Consider the following 24,415-nt stretch of genomic DNA (forward strand, 5'->3'; position numbering starts at 1 on the left):
AGTTGTGGTCTAAAATCTGCTCTTCTTCAACAACATTTGTACTTTCAGGTCAATTCAAAACACTATTATATTAAATATGCAGTTGTTTTACTAACATCCTTGAGTTCCACAGGTGGAAGGTGATATTCCGGTTTATTGTTTCAAATGAAATTCATACCACTGCTCCAGTATCTTTCCAACACAATATCCCTTCATGATATAAACCAATCAATGTATTGTCACTTTAAAACTTAACACTTACACTTGCAGTTTATCTTTAAATTTCAGCCTGCTAAAATAAAGCTGCTTCGGGTCTCTTTTGAGGTATGCTGTTTAAATGTTGCATGGGTCCTAAGAGTCCGGAGGTCGCACTAAAGCCATACTCCATTCCTAAGCACTGGAGTGCAGCTTTGGTGCAGTTTCCGGATTCTTAGGATGCATGCATCATTTAAACAGCATACCTCCAAAGAGATCCGAAGCAGCTTTATTTTGGCAGTCTGTAGCAGGCCTTCTTTACCTTTCTTAGGGCCCGAACAGACAGGCCAAAATAAAGCTGCTTTGGGCCACTTTGGATGTGTGCTGTTTAAATGATGCATGTGTCCTAAGAGGCCAAGAGACGTGCCAAAGCCACGCTCCACTACTAAGACCTGGAGCACTGGCTTCTGGCCTCTTAAAATGTGTGCGTCATTTAAACAGCATACCTCCAAAGTGACCCGAAGCAGCTTTATTTTGGCCTGTCTGTTAGGCCCTTAGAAGTTGTTTTTCTCATTTGATTTAATCTCTAATTCTCTCTTCTAAGAGAATGGGCATGGAATTTTACAGCATTTTTTTTCCGAAGAAAAGAGCAATCTAAATCAGGCAAATACTGCAAGAAAAAGAGGTGCTCCTTCTTCATCTGACACTGTTCCTACAATAAAGCATACATTATTCCATACATGCTATAAGCTAAAAAGAAAAATGTCAGAAAATTTTATCCCAGTTTGATCACAATTCATTCTATGTTTTGATAGCATCTTTCAACTAAGGTTCATCTTTGCAATTAAAAAAAAACAATTTCAGGGGAGTGGGTGTCTCAATCTTGTGCAACAAAAACAACAAAACCCATGGTATCATTAAAAAATGAACATTCATTATGCTATAAGTCTCTGTGGAAACAGACTCCTGTTCATGAAAATGTAAATCATCATGGTGTCAAGAGATCTTTGTTAGAAAAAGCTGAAAGCTGAATATTGTTCTACCATTGGATTTAATCATCATTTCCTAACAACACTCCAATAATCTCATATTCACAGCAACTTCATAACCTGGCTCTCAAAGATTACACCACCTCTACCAATTCTGGGCCTCCCTAGGCAGGACATTCCAAAGTCCAAGAACAACTACCAAGAAAGTCCTCAGCCAAGTTCCTATGAAACAATCCTGAGAAGGTGGTGATGCAAAGAGATGGGTCTCTCTAGAAGATCTTAGAGTTCTAATGGGCTCATAACAACAGATAAAGTCCTTCAAATAGCCTGGACCCAAAATGTCTTGGGCTTTATAGGTCATCACCAGAACTCTGAATTATACCCAGAAACAGACCAACAGCTAGTAGAGATGTTGCAACAAAGAAGTTGCATGCTCCATTGATCTGGTCCAAGCTCCAGTTGGCTGCAGCTCTTTCCATCAACTTAAATTTCTGATTACTTTTCAAGGGCAGCCCCACATAATAATGCATTACAGTAATTCAAATGGGATGTTACCAAGGCATGTGTTACTTCTCCAAGAACAGATGCATTTAGTACACTAGCTTTAATGGTGTAAATGCACCCCTGTTCACTATCGAAATCTGGTCCTTCAGGCTCAGGACTGAATTCAGGAGTAGCCACAAACTGAAAACATATGTTTTCAGAGGAAGCATAATCCCATCTAACACAGGCTAAATCCTTATTCCCAGATTTTACTTTCAATTAACCAGAGGCTCCTCTGCCTTGTCTGGATAAATATTCACTTTATTTGCTCTCATCCAGTCCATTACAGCTTCCAGGCATTAGTCTAGCTCAGAAACAGCTTCCTTGGAATTAGATGGAGAGGTGTAATGGAGCACATTGGTGACATGTCCTCAAAACTCCAGAAAACCCCTTCCAGCAGTTTTATGTATGTGTTAAATAGCACAGGGGACAAGACAAAATGAATGTCCAAACAGTTAAGCAGGAATCCCCCAGCATCACCTCTGAGAACGCCCATCCAGAAAAGAATGAAACCACTATAGAACAATATCTCCCCAGCCCCATTCTAGTGTGGTGATCCAGAATGATAACATGAAAGCCATTTAAATATCCAGTAGTACCAAAAGGAACACATTCTTCCTGTACAGTTCCCTGTATAGGTCATCACCAAGGAGGCCTGTAAACAGATTGAAATTGTTCTTGACAATATGCCTCATCCAACCCATGGAGCTGAGGAGTATTCATTTGTTGTTATTCTTTATTGTCATAAATAAACATAAAAAAGATGGATCTTTAGATTGATTCACCAAATTTTTATTGGGTTATATAAAACCAAGATAAAAGAGCTTCAGCTAGAAAAATCAGGAAGGAATTAGGAAGAAGATTATAACGCCTAAAAAGATATCAATATAATTTACTCAATGGATTTGAGAAGCTTATAAAAGGTAAGGAGGATTCCTTCAGAAAATGATGATTTGTCCATATGTGGAAAATAAGGGAAAGACAATTCTCCTAGCGCCACCTTTCAATAATTTAAGTTGACAATGCAGCAATTGAAAGAATAATTTGAAACATTTTACATTTGAGATGGACAACTTGTAACCCTCCTACTGTTGTCAAATTCAAATTCCCACCATTCCCAGGACTATATTGACTAGGGCTGATGAGAACAGCAGTCCACAATTTGGAACTCTAGTCCCAATATTTTAATATTTGAGAAGAAAGAAATTAGTCAGGAGAATGCTGGACTGTTGGATGAAACGAGCATGAAAGGGGGATAGCAAAACGGTAGAAAAAAACAGATTCTGAGTCACAATGAAACCATCTACAACAGGAGATCATGGCTTCATTATCATCTTGATGTAATATAACACAGAGAAAAGGGATATTTATCTAGAGCCCCCACCACATGAATTTGCATCTTTGGAAGAAAAAAACAGGATGTGCTTAAATGGATCAGTAAAATTATATTAAATTATAAATTAAGAAAATTATATTTAATCTTAATGCTAAATTCAAGAAGCACTCACTTTACAATTTTGCTGGTTCAATTTCAGTACTCTGCCATTTGGACTTAATAATATCTTATAAATGATCTTCAAGAAAGAAAAAAAGAAGGAAAGGCTATCATTGGTTGACTGTCATTGGAATGGTTATTTTAAACCGAAGCAATCACACAATTCTTTCAAACTCTGATCACATTACCAATACTTCATCAGAAACATATGTTAGCAGCACAATTTAGCTAGAATTATTGAACAACTTTTTTTTCACTTTCATAACAAATTAGGCAATGTATAGTTGATGCATCTGAAAAAAGTTACAGAATCACTGGCCCTAAGGCAAAGCACTGGGTGTTATAATCTAAACCATTTCTGGCCAAAATTCAAAGGCAAAGTAAGTCAACATATTACTTTGTACACCAAATTATTTTTATTGATTATCATCTTTATTTGATAATCCCCAATGGGAAACTACGACTGCCATCGAAGCATTAAATGCTTAAAAGAATCCTGAGGATCCAATGAGATGAACGAAACCAGGAGAAAATACAGACTCCATATATTATGTTAAGAAACATTCAACAAGAGGTTTGATATGTAAAAAAAGTTGTTAAAAGACCAGGAAATTCAGTTACCATCTAACACCTTGTGTACATGCAAGAGTTTTAAAATAAATACAATGGTCCACTAGACTCAACACAGAATGCACTAAAAATTGATTAAAACAGCTTAATTATTTTTGTTGTTGTTGTTTCTTTGATGGAACTATGTAATTGATTATGATGCTAAGTACTGAAGAAGTTTATAAAACACTGACAAACCAGAGTATTGAGCCATGTCTTAAGCAGACTTATTACACAACGCAATGACTTGATACTTGGTTTGAAAGAAATAAAAATGTTTTTTTCTGATTATGGCATCTCCATAAATATATACATTTCAACCAGAATACCAAGATATACAATACAAATTATTATGGCTTAAGCTCTTTTTCAAAACATCACATTTACTTCTTGAGACTGTGGTGCTCCTACAAAGTAAACTTTATTCTTATACTCTGCCTTTCTGCTGCAGCAATCAAAGCGGCTTACATGACTAGAATATATTGGAAAAATACATACTCTCAATAAAAAAAATAAATCCTTTAAAACAAGATTAAATACAATACAGTTAAAGAATTCAACCTCTTAAAATGACCGCAATTTTCTAGTAGAGGCAGTGGTTAGATAAAATAGGGCGAGTACAGAAATTAGATTGAATTATTCTGGGAAGGCCTGCCAGAAGAGATCCATCTTGACAGATTTTTTGAAGCTGTCTAGGCTGGTTATTTGACAGATCTCCTCTGGCAAGACGTTCCATAGTCTGGGAGCGGCAGCGGAAAACATCCTCTGGGAGGTTGCCGTTAGTCTGGTTTTTATGGGTTGCAATAAATTCCTCCCAGAGGGCCTGAGGGTGCAGAGTAGATTGTACGGAAGTAGGCGATATAGGTTCCAACCTATATCGCCTACTCTGCACCCTGTAGGGCTTTAAAGGTAATCACCAACACCTTGTACTGCACCCGGAAACCAATAGGCAGCCAGTGAAGAGATTTCAGAATAGGTGTAATATGATCACTTCTAGTTTTACCAATGATCAGCCTGGCTGCCAACATTATCCTTAATAAATGCCCACATAATATTTTAATGTACACAGAGTAATTATTATGGGCATTCTAAATTCAAATTCAAAATATTCATTTGCTGCCAAAACGGGGGGGGGGGGGGGGGGCTTAAAATGCAGCTTGCAATATTTTGTTATATAAATACAACAAACATCAGCTACGACAAACCATGGGTATAAGCCAATAAATTTAAGCATTTTATATTTCTTGGATTTCAAGACAGCAAGTTTCTCCCACTAAAATAAAAGGAGACAGGTGTGATTAATTGTGTCTGAATCACACAAACATTGAAATCTGCTTAGGGAAAGAGACCATTCAAAACCTTTTAACAAATTAATGACCTTAGATGAGCAAAGCAAAGCTTCTGGGTGTAGGACTGCAGTTCCCAGCATTCTTCATGATTAGCTAAACTGTTTGGAGGTGCTGGGACTTGCAATCCAACATTGCCTAGAGGCCCACAAAGCTACCATCCCAGTTTTAATATTCCCTACCTTCTCCATAGCCATGTCAAAGGAAAAAGAATAGCACTTTAAATTCAGTAAAAATATTTTTTTTAAAAAAAAAACCCAAAACAAACTACTATGCCACTTATTTATTTAAAGTGTAGCAGCAATAACCTGCTGGTTGCTTTTAAGAAGCATAAAGCCTATCCTTGGGACTACAAGATGGAAGTAGCTACAATACCAGCAAGGTATTTTCTCTTAATGTACCGTATTTTCCGGCATATAAGAAGACTGGGCGTATAAGACGACCCCCAACTTTTCCAGTTAAAATATAGAGTTTGGGATATATTCGCCGTATAAGACTGCCCCTCTTCCAACGCACACCAAATAAAAATCTAAAAAACATAAGATTTGATTTCAATATGGTAATTTTAATTCAAATGCTTATGACATGCAGGTACTTAGCAGGAAAATTTGTTATATACAAAGCCTGCTTGGATTGATCAGCTCTCCCTGCCTGCCCAGCCCTCCCTGTCCTCCCTATTAGAGTGGTAGCACAAACACGGGTCTTTTTTCCATATCCCAGGCATCCCGGACGCCTGCAGCTTGCTCCACCCTTCACTTACACCTTCCCAGTGAGGCGCCCTCTCACCTCGTCATCGGGACTGCATTGCCAGTTCTTTCCACGAATCCTGATGAGTGGATTTTCTTCTACCATACTTGTACAGCACCGCCCTTGCTGCTTTCATACAGTCGCCACATACGGTGGGATGTGGCCATGGCCACTTTTGAGCTCCCCCACCACCACATGCAGCGACCGCAGATTCTCCAGTCCGGCTTGGAAGTTTCAGCACCCACCCTATAAGACGACACCCGGTGTATAAGACGACCCCCAACTTTTGAGAAGATTTTCCTGGGTTAAAAAGTAGTCTTATACGCCAGAAAATACAGTATTCATTTTATACAATGGATGTGCTGTGAATTGAAAAAGAGTATCATAATTAGTTTTTCTAGCGAAAAAAATTGTCCTAAGAGACCTAGGGACACCAGCTAGCTTCTGCAATAGGTGCCAATGATACACCTGAATTAACCTAGCTAATGAAAGTTGTTCACTAGCTCCAGATCACTATATTTAGATTTGAAATGGTTGTTCAAAATGCAAATGATTTAAAAACCCTTAGACCCCATTTCCCTATCACCTCTCTCTCTCTCTCTCCCTCTCTGCTAACATTCATCCTTCTGCAAATGGACCTTATTTAGTGTTTGATGACATTTGTCAAAGCTTGTAAATAAGGAATTAGACATGTGTCAAAAAGTATGCTGCCCCAGAAGTGACCAGCCAGATTTCCAGGAAATTGTTCAATAGATTCTAGCACCATTTCTGGCCCAGTGGTTCATTTGAGCTCAAACCACTGTCATGTATAATCAGAGGTAGTATTTGTAACTGTCCAAAAGTTAGTTAGAAGTGCATAGCACTATTCTTTTTCATTTAATCCTACATTGGTTATTTTGAGCACTAGGATTTGACAACATCTTGGATTCAAATGGTGCATTTTTCCTACATACAATACGACCTCCGTATCCACGTTGATCTGTTCCCATTGTTACCACAGATAAGTGAAACCATAGTTAACAGTGAAGGCTATATTTCTGGCGGAAATTGACCATAAAGTCATGTTGGAAGACCTCTAGATGCCTAGAAAGACCTTTTTCCCCGCAGACATGAGTAAGTAAAACCACAATTACTGGTTCGGCAAGATACAGGGGTTGTACTGTATTCTAAAATGTTTTACGGAGTAGAATGCCTGGTGGGGTTGGTGGGCCAAAGCTTAGCTTGAGGTACACAAACCCAGCTCCTCATGAGTAAGTGCTATAGGGAGTCACCACACATCAAAGCATGCTGTGCAAATAATTCACAAGCTTCATTATTGTGAAATATTATGGATCATTTGAGGATGATTTTCTAAACACAGAGGTCTTACTAAGGGCATCTTTGTACTCACTGTACCACACAGACATGGCCAGAGCCTGAAAGGAGCATCACTTGAGGCCCACAACTTCTGGATGACCACACTGAGAACAAGGAGTGTTACAAGGCACATTATTCTATGACATGTTAGAAAGGGGCCACTCATAACCTACCCACCCCAAATTTGGGAGTAGCTCAAGATTATAGACTAGCTGCTCTTACTGATTCTAAGCATTCCTGAGCACATCAAGAGAATCTACACTATGCTTTCAACCAGTATGCTATAGGGGCATACTGATGCCCAAACTTCTCTAGACCAACATCATGTCTGGAACAGTTTGTTTCTTAATACAACCATAGTGGGCTGAGATAAAACTGGAGAGCAAGAAATGGTCCAGAGCCAAAAGAAGCAAGTGTTTTCACACATGATGGAATTCAAGCAGAACTTGGCTGATTTGAAAAAATAGCAAATTATATCAGCAGTGAACTATTATTCTTAAAGGAAAAAAATCAAACATTGCCATGTGATACACACACAACATTAGTTCACCCATGACTACTATTTTGAAAGGATAGTTTTGATGTTATTCAATTATTACTATTTAAAAAAACTCTCTACCCAATTTTCTTTTGGCCACCAGCACACACAAAATCAACATGGCCTTCAAGACAGTATGGTATTTTCATTTTGCTAGTTTCTCACCCATAGTTGAATGAACAATTTCAAACTTGTCTGGTACATGGAATGGCAGCCAAAGGTTTCCAGATTTTATTGTCCTCCCCTGCCCCTGTTTTTTCTAACTTATCACCCCACAAAAAGCTAAAAACTCATAATGCTTAAAATTCTTTAAATACACATCTTTAAACATTTTAACCAATGCTCATAGTCAATGTAAACTTACTGACACTATCGAACAGGCACAAAAGCAAAAATCTGGAGGTAACATTTGTGTTGGCTCTCCCTTTTCCCCATGGGAACCTCAATAATGAAAACTAGCTCACATCTGGAAATAACCTTGGATTCATGCAGTGTTAAAAATAGACAATGCAAGCTAAAAATATGAACTTTTAGATCTACTCAGGAAAAATGCTGTGCATGTTTTAAAGTATGCATTCTTGCTTCTTGCCTTGTAATATGTAAATTGAAGTTTAGGTTTCTCCATTCTGAGTGATAAACATGAAGACAATTTTAAGATTAATCTGGAATTTCTCTTTAAAAATTGTAAATTATGCACCACAAAGTCTTGCTCTACAGCTATGCCACAAACTATAACAGATGTGTTATACCTCTGTTTAAATATTTAGTCAGCAAACTAAAGGGCTAAAAAGAAAAGGCCATAGTGATTTCATTCTTTGCTTAAACCAGGGTGGTCTACTGGTACCTTTTAGTACCAGCGGTGTTGCTGGGGGAACAAAAATGAAACCAGGTGCCATCAAATTCAAATTAAAGATTTGTGCTCTTTTAAACAATCCTAAACCAAGTTTCCATAAACTCTTTAACTGATACTACTACAAATTTGACTATTTCATAACAGGCAATGAATTATGAGTTATCCTTAGACCATCAAATTCTAGCTGCAACAAATTTAAATTGATTGGCACCTCTTCTTTACAAATAAGGATGTTATATTAAATATGCATCATAACCATGAAAACTTATCTTAGTTCTATATTGTTGTTCAATATGCACTAAATATGTGCTTACATGTGTACAGATTTTCATAGATTATTCTAATCATATATTTTAAGTAACTCTGAGTCTAAGTAAGTGTAAGGTTTCATCAAAGTTATGTTGGATTTTTGTAAAGGGAAAAGCAGGATAGCAGCTTACCATTTTTAAGACAATAGGATTTTTTTACTTTTATAATTAAAACTTTGGCAATCAACTTAAGCCCAAACTAAGTAGATTTATTGATGCATTTTAAAACATGCTACCAACATAGATGCTTGCTAACCTACATTCTGTGTACTTCTTTGCCAAATAAATCAGTAATTCCAACAGAAAATATGTCAACATTTAGCTGACAGAACCTCATATAAATGCATAAAGTAATACTGAAGAGTCAATATCAGTGTGAATGCCCTTTGTTTTTAATGTACTCATCAAAGAAATGATTGCTATGTATCTGCTAACAATCAAGTTCCTTGGTGTTCAATTGAGCTCATATAGAAGGAGCACCTGGACAATTTGGAATTAATGAACAGTAATTGAGAGCTCACAGATAAAAGGATGCTGTGTATCTGTGTGTGAGAGCATGAGGGAGGGAGAAAGAAAGAAGAGAATGATGGAGGGGGAGATAATAGGAATGAATAAATTCAAGCTTAGAGTCTAGTCTCATATTCTTCTATTGAGAAAATAAGCAGCAAGATGAACTAGGCTGATCTACACACTTACTGGTATAGACTCATGCCTGGATATTTTAGTCAAAAAATTGACCCAAAAAGCCTAGGTCAATGTAAGTAATGTACCTTTACCAAAAAAAGAAAAAAGGAAAAGGAACCATCCTCTTCTCTGAGTGACTAAAGGAGAGAGCTTTCATATTCAATCATATTCACAGATTTGATTAATATGTTCTCTCTAGGAATATCTAGGTCCTCTAGTGCAACTCTATGATCAACTTTAACTAAAGGTTGCACTGAAAGACCTAGAGATTCCTAGAGAGAATACTCTACTAGGCATTTGTAGCTCCTCTAGTGCAGTTTTATGGTCAGTGTCTGTTGGACGTTGACCACAGTTTCACTGGAGGACCTAGAGATTCCTAGAGAGGTGTCCTCACGGGTAAAAACTTGGTGTTTTTTGTTATTTGCAGTTTTTCCATATTCACAAGAGTCTTGTGCCCCTAACCCTAGCGAATATGGAGGGACAAATGTATTTCGTGCTACAGCAATGAGCACTGAGACAAATCAGGCTTTGAATGGTTTGAATAAGACATTTGTGTATGTTTGTCAGCTTTTCTGGGTTAGAATCAGGCAAAGTTGTCACATTAAATTTAAAGGCTGTAATTTCTGCTAACACTGAATCTAAGCAGACCGGCCTCTGGCCGCTCCAGCTGTGACCAGCCCACGACTGGCCAGGAACCATGGCGACAGATGGCCTGTTCTCAAAGCAGGCCACCACTGCAATCCCAAATGAGCAGCTGACAGGGAGAGGGTTTTCATCACTCCTTTTGCCAGCGACTTCAAGCCACCTTAGGAAGCCTTAGAGCAGCTTCCGGCCATATCGAGGGCATGCATCATCTGCACGCTACGTCCCTGAAGCGGCCAGAAGCTGGTCTTTTTCGGCCGTCTGTTTCGGGCCATAGTTGCCATTTTCTTTGTATTGCCTTTTCATCCTTTTTGCCATGTGTGTTGTTATTCCCACCTGTGCCTGGTCCCCTTCCTCACACATTGTACAACCACCATTTATCATAGTTCCTTTCTCATCCATCCAGCCTTCACATCCATCCAGCCTTTACAGTCTTTGGCATCATTTTCCTTTGCTTCGTCCTTTACATCCTTCATTACATACCCCTAAATTTTACCCGACTTCTAATATCAAAAGACAAAATTTTGGCCCCCATACTTGCACACAGCTTATACATGAGGTCAACTTATAGTCAAGTACATACAGTATGCCTGTTGCTGTTGTTTTTGTTGTTGTTGTGTACCTCCAAGTCATTTTTGACTAATGGCGACCCTTAAGCAAACCTATCATATGGTTTTCTTGGCAAGCTTCTTCATGGGGGCTAGTGGCATTAATATGTTTACGTAATGACTAAATACTAAATGAGTCCCATTAAAAATAATGTGCTTAAAAAAGAGGTGGGGAGGGCAATATGAAAGCAGTGTTTGTTACGTCTGTTTTGCAAAGGCTTCAGTCACACCAGGAGAGAAAAACTGAAAATGCAAGCAGAAACAGTCTGTTAGCAGCAATGTACAAAATCAATAGACTTTTGTCTTTTTTTAGAACATGTTGAATCAGTCTACAGACCTAGATACTCAACCGTTTTGTTCACACTACTGTATATACTCACGTATAAGTCTAGAAATTTTAGTCAACTTATCCATGAGTCAATGTAAGCACTGTACTTTAACTCTTATCAAAAAGGGAATCATGCCCTGGTGAAAGGTGAGAGATTCATCTCTTCCTGGAGCACTTAAAAGAAGCATCAACCCCTTTACTCTCTCATCCATCCAGCCTTTAGGATGAGTAAAACTGTACAGTTATCGCCTGCCTCTCCCAGAAACACCAGGGACCAGCAGGGAGACTCTGTAGGCCCAAGAGCCCAGCTGTGGAGAGCGTGGCAGACAAGCAGCACTTTAAAAAGCTGCCTTGCCACCCCAAGAACCACCACCTGCCTCTCCCAGAAATACCAGGGACCAGAACAGAGACTCTGGAGGCACATGAGCCAAGCTGCCCCCCCCCACATGGTCCTAGATTGTAATGTTTTAAGATTGTGTACTGTATATATTGTTTTTAGGATTGGGATGGGGGATTGAGAATGGGGATTATTTTCTATTTTACTTGTTTTGTTCATTTATTGCTATGTAATTTGCTTTGTTAATTTTATTGCTGCTGTGAATTGCTATGTAATTTTTGCTATTTATTGCTACTGTGAATTCCTTCATTAGTTTATTGTTACTGTTTATTTGCTTTGTACTTTATTGTTGTAACCCGCTCTGATTCCTTGTGATTGGGAGGGCTATAAATAAATCCTTATTATTGTTATTGTTGTTGTTGTTATTATGCCTGCCAGAATTTCTTTGGCATCGTTTTCCTTTGCGTCATCCTTTACATCTGTTGTTCCATGCCCCTCAGTCATACCAAAATCCATAATTTTGGCCCCAAAACCTGCTCTCGACTTATACATGAGGTTGACTTATAGTTGAGTATATACGATAATCAGTTACCTATGAGAAGCAGAACATGGGTCTAACTGCACCCTTCCCATCAACTGATAATATAGGTGCAAATTTCCTCCAAGAGTGGAGATAGTACACAGCCATCCGGACTAGTAGTTATTGATGGCTGCATCATCCATGAATTTATTCAATCCTCTTTTAAAGCCTACAAGTTGTCAGCCATAGCTATACCTTACAGCAGCAAATACCAAAGTTTCTGCAATGTGTGATGTACTCCTTCCTTGTTTTTTTCATCATCAGAAGTTCGTAAGATTTCAGTATTTGCAACTTAGCTTGATGGTACAAGTAGACAGGCAAAAACATCTATTACAGACTTGACAAATCATACTATATCAAAAACAAAAAACTCAGAAATGACTGGATGGAAGATCAGATTGTGGCAGGAGCTCTTGGTCTGGCCAGATCTGGTCTTTTGCCAATCAACATATTGCATAATAGATTTGCTTTGAAGTAATAGTCCCGCTCTATTCTGCTCTGGTCAGGCCCCACCTGGAACACTGTGTCCAGTTCTGGGCACCACAATTTAAAAAGGATGTTGAGAAACTGGAGCGTGTCCAAAGGAGGGCGACCTAAATGGTGGAAACCATTTCCTATGAGGAACGACTTAGGGAGCTGGGGATGTTTAGCCTGAATAAGAGGTTAAGAGGTGATATGATAGCCCTGTTTAAATACTTGAAGGGATGTCATATTGAGGAGGGAGCTAGCTTGTTTTCTGCTGCTCCAGAGAAGAGGACCCAGAGCAATGGATACAAGCTACAGGAAAAGATTCCCCACCTCAACATTAGGAGGAACTTCCTGACAGTAAGGGCTGTTCAACAGTGGAACCCACTCCCTCAGAGTGTAGTGGAATCTCCTTGCTTAGAGGTTTTTAAACAGAGGCTGGATGGCCATCTGTCAGGGATGCTTTGATTTAGATTTCCTGCATGTCAGGGGGTTGGACTGGATGGCCCTTGGCCTCTTCCAACTATGATTTTATGATTCTAAGTCCATATGGAGATTTCACATCAAAACCAATTACATTCTGTGGTAATCTTCAATTTTTTCAGCTAGTTCACAGTTCTATTTACAACTTTTCTTTTGGGAAAAGCAAGCTAGCACATTACCACATTATGAGCAAGACTTGCAGAATAATTTAACCATTATAACTGTTCCATCAAATGTATCTTCAACAAAGCTTAAAAGTTATAGGTCCTAATCTAATGTATACAGAGAACCAAAGGATCCTTCTATTGACATCACTGGAGGTTGAATAAACTCCTAAATATTGCTATTGTGCCTTTGAAAATAAATATTCCCAATTCAAGCATTTGCCTATTAAAACATCCTGAAAATAAATGAACAGAACTATGGAACAGCTTTTTTTCCAGATTAGCACTTTAAGTATTTGAATTATATAAGAAAAATATACAACCATCACATGAAACAAACCATCATCATACTTCCTTTACAGTTATTTTAGTTAAGGTTTCAAGTTAGCTCACTGGCGTGTAATTATGAAATTATTGTTCTGATCTTCTGCTTACTTTGAAAGTGATTAATCAAAGTCAGAGAAAGCCAACCATCAAGTCAAGTATGTTTCAAATTTCCTATTCAAGGATAAAACTAAAAAAGATGAGCTAATTTCACTTTAATTAAATCCTCATTTAGAAGTTTGAAATAAATGTTTTCTATTTAAGTTTCAATTAGACTTGAGTAACAGTCCAAATTCCATATATTCTTTCCTTCTGCTACTTCATTACACATTACTAAAGAAGTTTTCCTTCTCGTGCAGCCAGTTAACTAAAATATTTAAAACAATTTTCTTTGATTTTGTAATAAAACAAAATACATTTTAATGAGTCCTATTCTTATACTAAAACCACTACACCACACTGACTCTCTCTTCAAAATTATTGTTGTTAACTGTCATGGCTTCCATGATTGAGTGTACCCATCTGGAATACAGTCATCCTCTTTTCCTACTGTCTTTTACCTTACCATGGCTTCTCATGATATGACCAAAGTACGACAGTCTCAGTTTAGTCATCTTGGCTTCTAGGGAAACCTCAGGCTTGATTTGTTCCAAGACCCATTTCTTTGTCTTTTTAACAGCCCACGGTATCCACAGAACTCTTCTCTAGAACCACATTTCAACTCAGTTTATTTTCTTCCTATCAGCTTTCTATACTGTTCAGTTTTCACAACCATACATAGAAATTGGGAATATAATAGCATGGGCAATCCTAACTTTAGTATTCAATTATCTGTCTTTACACTTCAGATTCGTATCTAGTTCCTTCAGAGCTGCCCTTCCAAGCCCTAGTCTTCTTCTGATTTCTTGACTGCAGACTCCATTTTGACTAATGACTGAGCCAAAGTATGGAAAATCTTGAACTACTATATTTCAATGTCTATATTATCTAATTTAAAATCAAAATCATTAGACCATCTGTGATCATTATTTTTGTTTTCTTAATGTTCAACTGTAAACCTGCCTTTGCACTTTCTTCCTTTGTTTTCCTCCGGAATTGTTTCAAGTAGTTGCCATTTTCTACTTCTACTAGGGTGTCATCTGCATGTCTTAAATTGTTGATGTTCCTTCCTCCAGTTTTCATACCTACTTCCTCTGAGTCTAATCTTGTTTACATGTGATATGTTCAGTATAAAATTTAAACAGATTGTATGAAGAAATACAACCTTGTCTGGCCACCTTGACAATTGGAAACCTTCAATTTCTCCATATGGTAGCTTCTTGTCCTGAGTACAGGTTATGTACCAAGACAATCAAGTGCTGTGGCACACTCGTTTCTTTGAGAATAATCCATTGTTTTTCATGATCTTCACAAGCAAAGGCTTTGCTTTAATCCATAAAGCACAGACTGATTTTCTTCTTAAATTCTTTGGTACACTCTATTATCCAACATATATTTGCAATATGATCCCTAGTGACTCTTCCTTTCCTGAACCAACTTGAACAACTGGCATTTCTTACTCCATATATGGAAAAAGTTGTTGCTATAGAATTTGGAACATCACTTTGCTTCCAAATAAAATTAATGCAATGGTTATGTGGCCTTTCTTGGGCACTGGAATATATATTGAGCATTTCCAATCTGTGGGCCTTTGTTTTACTTTCCATATTTGTTGACAGATTTAGTTAGAACTAGAGTAGATTTTATCTGTAGCTTGAAGCAGCTCTATTGATATGCCATCTCTTCCTGGTGATTTATTTCTCCCAAATGTTCTGACTGCAGCTTCCACTTCACTTTCTAAAATTGAAGGTTCATCTTCAAATTGTTCTTCCTTGAATCCTGTCATCCTTTCATCTCTTTTATATAGCTCTTCAATGCATTGTTTTTGGTGGGGTTTTCTAGCTATGTGGCCATGTTCTAGAAGAGTTTCTTCCTGATGTTTCACCAGCATCTGTGGCTGGCATCTTCAGAGAAAGTAATCTTCTTCTAGAACATGGCCACATAGCCCGAAAACCCCACAAAAACTATGGATGTTGGCCATGAAAGCCTTTAACTCTTCAATGCATTGTTTTCATTCTCTTTTTATTTCTACTCAATAATTTAATGTGTTCTCCTGCTGGTCGGAGAGTATCCCTTGTTGTTATTAAGTGCCCTTGAGTCAGCCCTGACCTATGGCAACCCTTTGGATGAGACATCTCCAAGACCCCCCCATCCTCCACTGCTCTTCTTCGGTTCTGCAAATTCAGGCCCATGACCTCCTGATTGAGTCTATCCATATGGCATGTGGCCTTCCTCTCTTTCTGCTGCTTTCTGCCTTCCCTAGCATTATTATCGTTTTTAGTGAGTCATGCATTATCATGATGTGCCCAAAGTGTGACAACTATAGTTTCATCATCTTTGCTTGATCTAGTCAAGAACCCATTTGTTTGTCTTTCTGGCTGTCCACAGGACTCTTCTCCAGCAGGAGGTCCATTTTGTGTTTTTCCAGCTATCATATTTCTGAGAGACAACACAGTATTTAACAGTTCATTATTAACAAAAAAAATTGTTTTGGTAATTATGTATTCAAAGTTTGATAAGATCTCACAACTTATTCAGTTATACATCTATTCATAGTTGCATCACATCAATATATAAATCCTCTAATAAAACCTAAGCCAAAAAAGTAGTAAAACAAGATAAAAATCAACACTGGTACAAACCGGGATGTTTTCCCCAAAAAATGCTATGCTAAACAATTCCCATATTGCTCATTTAATTCTCTGATTCCTGAAAAGGAAACCCCTGTAGCATTTCTACTGCCATGAACACTGTGGCTTTTCACAGTAAATTAAGAGGCAAGCAACACTTTTTTTAAAAAAATCCATTTATACACACACAAAGAAAAGACTCCCACTAAGCACCCCCTGCTTTGATTCCAACTGTTTTTGTCTGCATTTTGAACTATTTAGATACAAATTGTTTTGAGAGCCTTTCTTGCCTGAAAAATAGAATACAATTTTAAATAAAATAACATAAAGACAAAAACTACTCAGGGATACATACTTCTAAGTAGAAAAATCAGTGCAGATCAACAATATTAAGAAAGGTCTGTACAGAGGTGTAATCATCTTTAGGAAAAGGCAAGACATAAGTCCAAAACACACTGCCAAAATAATCCAGTTTGAGACCTTTTTAACCACCCTGGCTCAATGCTAGGGAATTCTGGGAACTGTAGTTCTGGGAAACATTTAGGTTTCTCTGTCAAGGAGAGGTCTGGTGCCACAATAAACTACAGTTTTCAGAATTCCCTAGCATTGAGCCAGGACAGTTAAGTGGTCTCAAACTAGATTATTTCTGCAGTGTGTTTTGGACCTCTCTTAAGTAATCATGTTGTTTATTACCCAAAATTATCTTGTAAATGTTGGAAACTATACCGATGTCAAGTGTTATCTCGGGTGCCAATGAAAAGGGAGGGGCTACGTTCAATAGATAATAATGCTAAAACCAATTTTTCTTCACTTTATGATACCAGTTTCCTGCAGAACACCCAATCTAGACTAAGGGTGTATGACAATGTGAACAGCATCAAAAACTCTTTACAGAAAGGCAGTTGCTTATAAGATACATTAGAAAGAAACTGGTGATCACAAGCAGATTAGTCCATGGTGGCAGTGACACAAGCTAAGCAGGAGGTATGGATAATCTGGGTAAGTGCCATGGAAAAATAAATATCATGATTGGACATAAGGCAAATGGAAACATTTCAAATTGGCTTCCTACGGTGTTTTGTGGAACATATGATGTCCACATGTCTGTTACCAAAAACTTCAGCAGAGAACACAATAAAGACAAATGCTGGAAAAGTTTTCAAGATTTTGCATTGCTAGCCTATCCCAAGACAAAATATCATACATTTGTGGGGGGGGGGGGGGGGGGCAAATTTGCAATGCTAGCTTGTGTATACAAAAGGCTGGCAATGCTTTCTTGGAGTGCCACCAGGGCTGAAGCCTTCTTGGAAAGCTTACATGGGTGTAATCTAAAGGATAAAGGAGGGAAAGCTAAGTTATCCCAGGGTAAGGTTCCAGCTGGACTTCAGAGGCCTTTACAGTGTTCTTTGCTCCCCTGAAAGACTTGACATTAGAGAAAGCACAAATTCCTTGTCTTACTTCTCAGCAAACAGCATGGCTGGAAAAGTCAAAATGTGTATGTATGCACTGATATGTGCACAGCAAGAAATTACTATCTTTTGAATACTTTTGGAACCACCAAGAATTAAAGATTATTTTTCGAGACAGATTTAGTCTGGTCAGACCAGTGATGCACAATGTAACTGGCAAGTCAGTACTGGAGGTGAGGAGACTTAAGTCAATTGTCACTCTGAGCAACATACCAGAGATCAAGAATTGTCTGGAGATCCACAGCAGACTGGATCAGAGTCACCACATGGTCAGACCAAAGATTCCGCCCAGCCTTTGGACTGAGGGCAAGACAGATCAATGCTCTCCATCTATTGAACAGGAGCATAACTGGACCAAGGTCTTTGGAAGATCAAATCTGGCAGAGTGCTGATACCATAGTACAAGGTGTTCTTTGGTTCAAACTGATGAAGTTCTCATAAGACAAGTGATGTGTTGGCTGAAGGTAGGGGCAGGAGCATTTAGCAGCTCTGTCACTACTGATTATTCTTTGGTAAAAGAGGATGCAGTGGTAATTGTTGCAAGCAGATAATCTGGTAAATTTGTTGGTTGGGACACTTTTGCCTTGTCCTTCCCCTTATCTTACTTCCTATTTTCTTTGGGACAATCCCTTAGTCAGAGGCAATCCTCTTATGCAACTTTCCAGGCTTGGGTCGTACAAGTACAGATCTACCTGGGATCAGAGAAGACTGCAGGTGATCACATCCCTGCTTCATATTAAAGGGAAGTGTACAGACCAATGAGGGTACAGCCGAATCTTCCATTAGGATGTTCATTAATAATAATGTTGTGATCAGATCAGTAGCTGGATCAAAAGTTAATTCAGTAGACAACTGAGTGGGTGCCAACGCAGACACTTTTGAGTGACGATGAAGGTGACTGAAGGGAGTAGTTCTGGGATGCAACATCTGCCACCCAAAGAGACTTTTTCCAAAGATGGTGTTTAAGTTGGGAAAGCATATTTCGCTGACCTCATGCCATGAAATCATGTCAAACGGAGCAAACTGAACAATGTGTCCTTTACCCAGGCAAAAAGACACTGGGTGTGAGCATCAGATGCTGAAATGTTACCCCTACAGGACTTGCAGGGGAAAAAAGAAAAAGAGAACAAAGAAGAGAGAAGCATGAAAATAGAAAAACACTATTGAACAGTAGAAAAAACACTAATGAGATGTGAACCCTTTGAAGAACAAAAAAGAAGTGAGCAGGAATAACTTCTGCTGGGCAGTTGTGCATCCAAGGGGCAGGGTTCCCACCAACAACTAGACAGCTCTGGGATCTTCCATACATGGCTCTACACAGGTACAAGACACCATGCGTGAGACACAAAGACCATGAAAAATAAAATATAATAATTGATGACAGGTGTTATATGGATTTCTTCGGAAACAACTGTCCCACTGTTCCTCCCCTTCTCTTTCCTGCCCCCCAATGTTAGTCCATTTTAGTACTACAAATAAGGGGCCCGGCACAGTGTAGTTGTTTCAGCGCTGGACTATGATTCTGAGAGACTGGAGTTCAAACCCCTGCTCAGCCATAGAAACCCACTGGGTGACCTTGGGCAAATCACACTCTCTCAGAGGAAAACAAGGCAAACCCTCTCTGAACAAATTCTGCCAAGAAAACCCCATGATAGGATCAGCTTAGGGTCACCACAAGTCAAAGATGATTTGAAGGCACACAGCAACAACAACTATAAATAGAAGTGTACGTCACTGTACTGAAAATATCCTGCTTTATGCAGACGACTACAGATGGGTACAGTTATATGTCACTGCTCTGAACTCCCTGTTCCCCTTTACTTTATTTATGGGGACATGGTAATGTTGTGCCCCACATTTTGTAGTAGCAAAATCTTACCAAGAGGAAAGATGTTGATTTGGGGGACAACGATACAAGTCCCACTACATGCAGCTCATGCTATAATAGTGGAACAGAAATGAATTCTACAATGTTCCCATTATAGCTTCCTTTGTTTTATTGCGCCTCCTGATATATGAAAGGGTACTATGAGGCACGTCTATAGCGATGGCAATCTTTTACCAACACCATCTCAAATCTTTTCCCTTTGAGACTTCCTGCCACAGAAGGTTGAAAGGCTTTAACATCTAAAAAGAACATTCACTGATGCCAGCAAAGCAGGTGGCTTTTACATCTGACATTCCTATGACTAGTGGTAACATTAGATCAACTGTGGAAAGAAGCCCCAGGCATACTCCGCAGATTCCAAATATACTAACAAGCCTACTGCACTGCTGATTGTCACCACCTTTCGAACCACAATAAGCATGTTGGGATTTTTTTATAAATATCTGATAGATATTCCCACATACTTAAGTCTAAAGTACTTTTATTGCAGTCTTTCAACTTGAAACCCTTTCTTTACCTTTGCCTTTTTGAGATGATTTGGTACAACTCTTTGAGTAGCTAGTGTGTGGTTAGGAAGAGGAAGCTATGCTTGTTTGCATGGAATCTACCATTTCCGCCTCTGCCAAAACACTTGTTTAAGAAGTCATGTAATATCTCTATTAGATTGTAAACGCAATTGACAAGGAAATGGCCTACTGGCAATGCATTACTTTTGTGGCAGCGCCAACCAGCCTACAGCAAAATAGCATACAGAATAACTTCAGCACGCATTCCCAAGTAACAAAACAGTGTTTTACATAAATACCACAGAATCTAAGCAAGATCCAGAAAAAGCAATGAAAGTTTGCCCAAGCTTTCATGCTTGCCTATATCAATTGAATGTCTTAACTAAAGCAAAATAGAAAAGCATCTACATATGTCCAGGAATCTTGTGAAGTTGGATCATATAACACAGGGGAAACTATCACAACTGAAATCTGTGTATTTCTTCTTAACCACTGTAACAACTTACTAATAAAAATTAAGAAGAGCTGTGCAATATCAAATGTTCAAAAGAGTATTAACTGCATACAAGCCTTTAAAGGCCAGAACATAAATTATTAACAAGAACATGTGTTCTGTGTAAACCAGAATTATTATTTTAAAAATGATTTTTCCCTTTGATATAATACATCTGATTACAAGGATTTTTAAAAGAATCACAGTGTGTCAAGTTAACACACTAACCCTTTAAAACACAGGCAATGGTCATATTTTTAAAAAAATCTTCCCTGATAATTTTGCTCATAACTTTCATTACCTAATGAAACTTACAAGCAATTATGTCAAAGTTATCCCAGATGTAATGAGGATGATATCATTTTAAAAAAACATTGTTGTTCAGTATAAATTATCTTTGTTCATTATGCCTACAGGAACTGAAAGCAATTTGAATGCATCTGCTTGGCCACTGTGCAAACAGAATGATGGAATAAGGAGACAGAGCTAGGAAATTATTACTTTTGGACTACAACTCTCACACACAGAGAGCAAGAATCGAGCTGGAGGGAATTTCAGAAAGCTGCAGTCCAAAAAGTAAAATTTCCAATCTCTGCAGACAGATCTTCAGTTTAATCTAGATCTTCTTAGGTTCACAAGCTACATGCGTCTTTAGGATCCATAAAGTCATGAATGGCATTTGTTTCATTTTTCACCGTAATCTTACCCTCAAAATAGCTTCTGCATTTAATTTCTATAAACATAATTAAAGCCTGAAGCCTAAATACATTCACCCACTACAGAAGGGATGGACAACCTCTGACCTGTGAGGCAGATATGGCTTCAAGGGTTCCTCATGTCAGCTCTTTCAATTGTTACTTCCAATCCATGATGGAAAAACCATGGTATATTACTTTTAAATAATCCTTCAAAGAATAAAACTGTGCTCTAGCCAAAGGATGTTTAGCTGTTGATCTACTCATAGGTCAAAGGAAAGTCTGAAGCTGCACAACACATATTATAGGAACATGGAATGTGAGAAGCATGAATCAGCAGAAACTAGACATAATAAGGTACTGCACTTAGGGCAGAAAAATGAAATGCACAGATATACGATGGGGGACACCTGGCTGAACAAGACTACATGTGAAAGGGATCTTGGAGTCCAAGGAGACCAGAAGTTGAATATGAGTCAACAGTGCGATGCGGCAGCTAACAAGGCCAATGCGATTTTAGGCTGCATGAAGAGAAGTATAGTGTCTAGATCAAGGGAAGTAATAGTGCCACTCTATTCTGCTTTGGTCAGGCCCCACCTGGAATACTGTGTCCAGTTCTGGGCACCACAATTTAAAAAGGACATTGAGAAACTGGAGCGTGTCCAAAGGAGGGTGACTAAAATGGTGAAAGGTCTGGAAACCATGCCCTATGAGGAACGACTTAGGGAGCTGGGGATGTTTAGCCTGGAGAAGAGAAGGTTAAGAGGTGATATGATAGCCCTGATTAAATATTTGAAGGGATGTCATATTGAGGAGGGAGCCATCTTGTTTTCTGCTGCTCCAGAGACTAGAACGCAGAACAATGGATGCAAGCTCCAGGAAAAGAGATTCCACCTCAACATTAGGAGGAACTTCCTGACAGTAAGGGCTGTTCGACAGTGGAACAAACTCCCTCGGAGTGTAGTGGAGTCTCCTTCTTTGGAGGTCTTTAAGCAGAGGCTGGATGGCCATCTGTCGGGGATGCTTTGATTTAGATTTCCTGCATGGCAGGGGGTTGGACTGGATGGCCCTTGCGGTCTCTTCCAACTCTATGATTCTATGATTCTATGAAATGGAATGTATGAACATTGCAATACTTGAACAAGCTAAAATGAACAGGAATGGGACATTCTGAGTCAGATAATTACACACTGTTTTTTACTCAGGAAATGGAAATCTAAGAAGAAATGGAGTGGCATTAATAGTGAAATAATAATAATAATAATAATAATAATAATAGGATTTATGTATATGCCGCCCAATCACTGCCAATCTGGGCGGCTTACAACAGCGGGGATAATAGACGGTTCCCTGCCCTCAGGCTTACAATCTAAAAAGACACAACACAAAAGGAGAAGGGAATGGTGAGGGGGGGATCAGGTCCAGCATTCTTCTCTCCCTCTGAGACCTGGATCCAGGCAGATGGACTGGTGGGAGGGCTCTTTTTCTTAATCGAGGCCGGGACCGATGGCGTTGGACCTGTCCTTTCACTCCCTCTAAGGCCAGAAGATGACAGTTGGAAGGAGGGAGGGGAGGGCTCTTCCTCTTCAGGCCCAATGGCATTGGGCCTGTCCTTTCACTCCCTCCCAGGCCAGAAGATGTAACAAAAGCAGTCAACGGATATACTTCTAAGGCAAAGTCTGACCAAATTATGTAAGACTTCAGGGAAAACTAATAAATATAACTTTAATTCAAGTTCATGCTCCAGCTACAAAGCAAGAAGAAGAAATTGCAAGATTCTGTGCTGGAGAAGAGGAGGAAACTGTCCAAATACCAAACAGGTCTTCTTGCTAATCATAAGCAATTGGAATGCAAAAGTAGCGCAGAACCAAAGACTGTAAGAAAATATGGTTTAGGATCAAGAAATAAAGCAGGAGAATGACTTGACTAAACTTTGTGAGGCCAACAGTTTGTTCATCATCGTAAACACATTCTTCAAGCAACCCAAGAAGTAACTGTAAACATGGACAACATCTGATAGCCAATACAGAAATCAAATCAATCACTACATAAATGAAAGCAGAAAATGGAGAAGCTCCATTCTCTCTGCAAAAACAAGACCAGGAGCAGACTGTGGCACAGACCATGAACTGCTAATATAAAAAATTAGAATAAAGCTAAAGAAAAACACCAAACCAACCATCTTGCTGAAATACAACCTGAAGAACATCTTGAAGAACACTCTTCATCAACAGTCATTCAATATGAAATATCAGATCAAAGCAGCAAATGAATATCAAATTGTAAACCCACACAGCTCAACTTTCAGTGGTTAAAAATATGCTTAGCCTCATCTGTGTTAGATGTCCATTTCCCTCTCCATTTCTCGCACAACTATGAGAAGAACACTAGAAGCTTCTTTTTTCCATTTTACATTAATCACAGTATAATGTGTTCTCTGAACTATAAACTAAGGTTAATCTTTTTTTTAGTAAAATAAGCTTTATCCAAATTTTGACATATAAATGTAAACACAATGAACCAAAAAAAAAAAAAAAACTGAAAATAAACAAGTTCATAATCCTATCCCTTCTTCCCTCCACCAAACTATGGTTAATTTGAACTATAGCTAGTGGAAGCAAGCCTGCTTAATAAACCAGGGTTTGACTGCATGTTTCCAACAGTCATAGTTAAGGTTAAACACAGTTTATTTTAATTTAGACAACATGGCAAGATACAGTTAATCAAAAATCAAAACAAAAGCTTCTAAATTCCTTCCCATAGGAATACTGCAGGGAAAAAAGCATATGAGTCTCAATTTGTTTTTGTACGGTTAAACTCTGGTTTTGCTTAATAATAATAATAATAATAATAATAATAATAATAATAATAAATTTTATTTATATACCGCTTTTCCACAGATCAAAGCAGTGTACAGACAATTAAAACCATACAGACATTTCATAAAAGGATAAAATCCCATAATAAAACCATACAATTACAGAACTCTATTATGTCTGGACCAGCCTAATAATTCTACTTTCCCAAACAGTAATAACATAAATAGCAAGAAGAGTTAATAA

General features: G+C 38.4%; 1 protein-coding gene across 2 annotated transcripts in view; it reads right to left on the minus strand.

Moving 5' to 3' along the window:
• Positions 1-24,415, minus strand: part of STK3 (serine/threonine kinase 3) — a 161,826-nt gene that overhangs the window by 102,139 nt on the left and 35,272 nt on the right. The window lies entirely within an intron of this gene.

Source organism: Sceloporus occidentalis, unplaced genomic scaffold, assembly GCF_023333645.1.
Source record: "Sceloporus occidentalis isolate IW3139 unplaced genomic scaffold, rSceOcc1.0.p SCAF_3, whole genome shotgun sequence".
NCBI classification, from domain to species: domain Eukaryota; kingdom Metazoa; phylum Chordata; class Lepidosauria; order Squamata; family Phrynosomatidae; genus Sceloporus; species Sceloporus occidentalis.